General features: G+C 29.9%; 1 protein-coding gene across 2 annotated transcripts in view; it reads right to left on the bottom strand.

Moving 5' to 3' along the window:
- The window catches only part of LOC118187560 (nuclear protein AMMECR1-like), a 75,584-nt gene that overhangs the window by 25,298 nt on the left and 43,498 nt on the right, over window positions 1–6,788 (bottom strand). The window lies entirely within an intron of this gene.

The raw sequence follows: 6,788 nt of genomic DNA, 5'->3' as shown, positions 1-6,788 counted from the left end.
TTTGTGAATATGAAAAGCCTCAAGATAATAAAATTCACCTATGGAAGAAGCCTTTTGGATAATTTTTGCAGACCCAAAGTCAAAATTATGGTTAAATGTCCAACTATGATACGCTATTGAAGACTTGTTGATTTCGTCTTTTCTGACATAAGATTCATGTTCCTTGACACGAAACTTCAACGCTCTTTTTGTTTGGCCAATATATCTTAAACCACACTGACACGATATACTATAAATTCCCCAAGAATTCAAGGTAGAAACGCAATCTTTTAGAATCGAAGGGTGAATTTTATTAATAGGGGAGAAACCGACTTGAAAATTGAATTTCTGGAGAATCCGTGCAATTTTATAGCTAACAGAAGGATAAAATGGAAGCACAACAAGGTCATTAATATTATTTCTAACAGTGGAATGTCTTCTTTGATGGGAATCTGAAAATTTTTTAATGGCTTTATCAATAACCATGGGAGAAAATCGACGGTCAATCGCAACTGCTCTCAAATAATTAAGTTCATTGGTAAGCAAAGATTCAGAGGAACAAACTTTAAGCGCGCGGAATACATAATAGTAAAAAGAAGCCATTTTTTGCTTAACAGGGTGGCATGACTTGGCATGGGGTGGTAAACAAACTGCAAAGGGTTTACGGTACACAGCAGTGCTAAAATCAATTTCATTGCGGATTATAAGAATATCAAGGAAGGGGAGGGAATTGTTGGATTCAATTTCAAGAGTGAATTGGATGGCTGGATCAATTGAATTCATAATAGATAGAATCTCGGATAAATCTTCTTTATAACCGTCAAAAAGTGCAAGAGTGTCGTCAACATACCGAATCCAAAGATGAAAAGATAGTTTATCAAATAATTTCATCTCAAAATAGTGCATATAAAATGTCAGCAAGTACCGGACTGAGAGGATTACCCATAGCCAATCCTTCAACTTGACGAAAATATGCATTTTGAAAAACAAAGTGGGTTTGACTCAGAGAGACTTTAGCAAGCGAAACCAACTCATTAATTTCAGTATGTGTGAAGTGAAATTCCTGAAGCCTAGTCTCAAGACAATTTAGTGCTCCTTCGACCGGAACATTAGTAAACAGTAATTTGACATCAAATGAAAGTGTAATGGAACGAAGTGGAGAAATGTTTTTAAGTTTATCAATCACTTCAACAGAATTTTTTACAGTGTGAATATTGTTAGCAAGTAGAGGAGAAAATCTGGAAACTAAATATTTGGCCAAAGGATATGAAGCAGTACCTATGTTGGAAACAATAGGTCGAAAAGGAATACCGGTTTTGTGGACTTTTGGAAGAGCATAAAGCCTAGTGCAATTAGTAATAGGTGGAATAAATGTCAACTGCGTTGGCAGAATATGAGAAGATTTGATAGCACTTTTAACTTTCGTGAGGTCCGAAGTTGAAGGATCTTTAGGGATCGAGCAGTATGGGCCTTCATTTATCAGTTTACAGACTCCAGTAATATATGTGTGTTTGTCCATAACAACGATCTGTCCACCCTTATCACCTTTAAAGATAATGATATTAGTACCAGAATGAATTTCACGTAAGATCTCATTTTCTTTTTTTGCTATCGAACACATAAAATTCTACTATCTTAATTCAGTTATTTTTGCCAATAGATGGTGTTACCTCCTCGCGTTTGGTACTACCAGAGGGTATAAAAATCCGTTCAGTGGTTGCTTTCCTTTATTCGAAGTTCAGATTTTGAGCGTGAAGGTGCAGTTGCCCCTCGTTCCCTATTTTTAACTTCGCTAATTTTTCTTGTCCTTTGTGTTACATTTTTGATCAGATAGCCTGGCTCAGTAAAAGTAGGCGGCCAGTGTAACTCTGATTAAAAATCCGGTTATAACCACGTGCAGTGCTGATAAGGACCACATGTTTCTGAGACTCCTTCCCCCTTTATTTTTCTTCTTACTATGCATTTCTTTCTCCTGATGAGGAGGGACCTTTAGCTGCCCTCGAAATCGATCGAGTATTTCAATATACTTACACTAAATACGAGGATGTTTTTACGATTTTGATGGTCACATTAGCGTGTTTCTCTTCTAGTCTATAGATCATCAGTTTAAATCTGGTAACATGGCATGCAGAAATTATAAAATTAAAAATATGAAACCATAATTATATATGAAATAATAAGCAATTATGATCTAAAGGGTATCAAAATTTACAAAAAAAAAAAAGCTTAATATTTATTTGTTTACTTTATTAAACATTTCTTTCAATGCACGCGCGCATGCGTAAAGCAGACATTACCCATGGTCGAAATTAGAAAATTGCACCCAGAAAACTATTTGATGTGTATTCGTGATATTTATAATGAGAGGAATTTTATTTAAATCATATCAAAGACGGAGTACATCGAGATGAAATACTACATTTAGTAAGGAATTATAAGCCAAATAAAATAAAAAAATCTGCCCTGAAGATAAAAATAGTGCTGACAGATCAACTTCCAGTTCATTGCACGCCGCAACGTCTCCCATCCCCCCTCCCCCCCGCTCGTAAATTTTATCAAAAGAATCCATTTTTGTTTTCACAAATATTCTTAGCCATAGACATAACAAAATTTGTCATAAATGATGTTTCTAAAAGGAGTAAAAGAAATAACTTTTGTATTCAATAGGAAATAAGTTCCTATTAAAAAAAATGATAGTATCTCATTAATTCTTTAAGACTTGATTGATTTATTAGCATGTATGCACTTTTGTCGCCACCATTTCCGAGTTTATATTTCTGAGTTGACTTGAGAATACTGTCGTCTTTCTGAAGAACATGTAATACATTGTGCATTTAAATATTTGTGAAAAAATGATGACAAGAAAAAAAATTAGATTTTTTAAAAATAGAAAAATGGCTAAGATTAACTAAGCGAAAAAAATGATTCACAAGTGATGGATCCAGGACAATCTACTAGCACTATGAATATTGAAACGAAAAGAAAAATTGTTTATAGAAAATAAAATGAGAGTTATTTATCATTTGAGTTTACTTGGAATGGAGATGAAATGGATCCTCAACCTCGATGTGCTGTTTGCGGTGAACCGTTAGCCATTCAAAGTATGAAACCATCATATCTTAAAAGACATCTTGAGTCTAAGCATGCCTACAAAGGATAAATCTGAAGACTATTTTAAGAGGAAATTAACAGAGTTTAAAAATAGTAAACAAATAATGAAAGATTTTGTTTTGGAAGCTTTGAAAGCTAGTTAGTTACCTAGTAAGCCCAAGAATTGCCAAAACTGGGCAGGCTCAAACTATTGGAGAATACCTTATATTACCAGCAGCTAAAGATATCATTTTAACATTATTCAATGAAAAAGCGGCTAATGAATTAAATAATATTCCGTTAACAAATGATACAGTGAGTTGACAAATTTATGAAATGGCAAACTCCATAAAAGAGACACTTATTCAAAAAGTAAAACAGTGTGAGTATTTCACATTACAGTTGGATGAAAGTACTGATATAATAAACTTTGTTCAATTATTAGTTCACATACATTTCGAAGAAGATAAACGAACTGCTGAAGAGCATTTATTTTATGAATTTCTACATGATATAGAGCAACTGCAAATGAAATTGTCTTTTTGAATTGACAATTTTACATCTGAGAATGACATTCCTTGGAATAAGTGCATAGCCGTGTGCAGTGACGGAGCTCAGGCTTTCACAGGAAAACATTCCAGTGTTATTTCTCAAATACAGAAAGTGGCATCTAAAACTAAATTACTTCTCCATTCCTTGTGAAGCTTTAGTAGCCAAAACAATCCTACAAAATCTCAAAATCTTTTCCTGTCATTTATGAAAAGCCAAGATTTAAATTCAAGAATATTTACAATTTTATGCCAAGAGATCGGCAGTAAACATGAAAGAATTTTGTTACATTCCAAAGTGAGGTGGTTATCCAGAGACAAAATTTTTTAATTGTTTTTTTGAACTTCGATCAGAAATTCAAATTTTCCTCTGTGATCCAAAATTTGAATTGAAAAAATATTTATTCAGTGAATTATGGTTGGCGCGTTTAGCATATTTAGAGAAAATTTTTGCAAAGTTAAAATGAGTTAAATTTACTATTACTAAGAGTGTTTTACCATTAGTGATAAAATAAATGCAATGATAAAAAAAACCAAGCTAATAATCAAAGAATTGGATAATATTCTAAGCTTTTTACAACTTTTGGAAAGTTTTCTAACAGAAAATAATTTGAAAATAAAAGAATTAGCATCCGTCATTAAAAATCATTGTTTTTCCTGATATAACATGTATTTTTCCGAGGATTATGAAAAAGAAAATTTGATTAGAAATCCCTTTTGCTGAAATGTACATGAAATTTTATCTTGTGAAGAACAATTGATAGAAATTTCCTATGATAACTATATAAACTCTTAAAATCCTATATAAACTCTTTACTGAAGATTTCAAAAATAAAACACTTGTTTAATTTTGGCTGAATCAAAAAAAAAAAAAAAAAAAAAGAATTTAAAGAAATTTCAAATACAGATATTAAATTTTTGTTGCCTTTTTGAGCAATCTATTAGCACGTACAAGGATTTTCTTCCATGATATATATGAAAAATAAATAAAGAACAAAATTAAAAGTGGATCCTGAAATTGATCTCTCTTAAACAGGCCCAAATTCCCCACTAAATTTTATAATTAAAGTATTATAATTTAAATTTTGATAATTAAAATGGTAACCAATTTTTAATCTAATATTTTTATGTGTGCATATTTAATACAAATATGCCAACAGGTTGTGCAAATGGCAATATATATTATATATTAATATTTCTATTGAGCAATTGAAAAATAATCATTGCAAAATGTAGAAGTGGTACTAAAGTTTTTAATTTTTTTTTTAGATGGTATACGTTCATTCATCAAAAGGTTGAGAACCACTTATCTAAACCCAAAATAAGAACGATAAAGATATGAGATTTTAAATATTCCATTACACTAAACACATTTATCAAACTCTAACCTACAAGAAAATATTTTTCTTGAAACAGGCACTGATATACAACATATATTGCAACTGGCATACAGTCAGTTGCAATAACATCAACAACTCAGAAATCTAAGTTTTATTACCCAAGAAACTTAATAAACAAAAGCAAACTTTCTTGACTTTCATTTCATATTAAATTTTCAATGCTATAATTCTAAATATAAAATAAGGTTAGTAAATAGGTTTTAAATATCACAGTAACCATGTTTTCATGTTTCATCAAATCTTAAAACTAAAAAGAAATCATTTTTATTGATCAATAATGGCTGACTGCTACTATATTACTATATGATAGAAGGAATTTTCATATGAATTATGAACACATAAAAAATAATTCTATATTTCATTAAAGGGGAAAAATAAAAAGGAAGTAGCTAAATTAACTGCAGATACACTTGGTACACAAATATGTATTCAGTAAGTTTGTTACAGAAATTAAGACAATTTATTTGTGTAATTCAATGATAATGATAAAAATATTGAAAATATGTTTATGTACATCAAAAAATTTTAGAAGATCCCCTCACACAATTTAAATCAATGAAAAAAAAATTAATCTTAAAAATGAAAGCTAATGCTAACTGATGTACATCACATACTATGAAGCTTATGATGTGCATAAATGTATACGTATCACAACTAGGTTCCAAAAATTCAATACAGCTAAAATCAATTCAATAAAGTGAAAATCAATAAAATGAGGACAGTTATTTTTTAAATATGAAAAATTATTAAATTTTTTTAATTCATGCATTCCTAATTTTACTGAGCAATACATAATTATAACTGACTAGAAGTGCATTACATCTGTAAAACACTTTTCATTGAATCACTTCATTAGAATACTGCATGTATATTGATTTAGCATAATTTTTTCAATATCAACAAGTGCATATGAAAATCAGCAGACACTTTGGACATTTGGAACAAGAAAAGGGTTAAATGCTTTAAAAGACAGATGCGTACTAACATATATTTTCATACTTTGATGGTGCAATTCCTTCACATTTTGAAAGACTAAAATATATTAAGCAATTAAAATCAGTATGTTCAAGCTGCCTCAGCTGGTAAGTGTTTATTTTTTAATTTTTGAAAATGTGTAGAACATGCTCATAATAATTATATTAGCTAGGTTATATATATTATCATAGACTGTAGATCACAAAATAAACAACAAATTTCAAAAAAATAAAAAGTAGACAATAAAAGAAATATTCTCACAGGGGACCTTAAAAAACTATTATGCAGCTGGTCAGACATAAAGCCTAAGAGAAGTTGCACTCTCAATATCAAGATATTGTGAGCAAAATAGCGATACTGTGAACAAGAGTATCAATATATTTGATGACATCATAAAGTACCAAAAAAAATCTATTTAATGATATTTTAAAATAAATTCAGGTATTTTATATTTATTAAGTAGCATACATAAGCATTAAATTTCATGACGGTATGTCATCATACTGCTAGAATTAGTTTCAGGAATATACCTGGAATTGGAAAGTTTTATGAACTAATAATAAATAAATTTAGAAGGAAGAAGCCACATTAAAATAATTTACCTAAAGATTAAAAACTTAATTACAATAATCAACGATATTTGGCAAATATAATTATATTAAATGGTTGGCCTAGATGACTAATTACTTTTTTTATTTAATTTATTTTACTGCAAAAATAACAAATAAAGCATTTTAAAAAGAAAAAAAATTTTTTTAAAGATTTTGTGGTAAAAATCCTAGTATATGGTTATGGC

The sequence above is a fragment of the Stegodyphus dumicola genome, chromosome 1, assembly GCF_044657685.1.
Source record: "Stegodyphus dumicola isolate Sdum_Otavi_A_Nest chromosome 1, ASM4465768v1".
NCBI classification, from domain to species: Eukaryota; Metazoa; Arthropoda; class Arachnida; order Araneae; family Eresidae; genus Stegodyphus; species Stegodyphus dumicola.
This window is presented reverse-complemented; position numbering and strand designations above follow the sequence as displayed.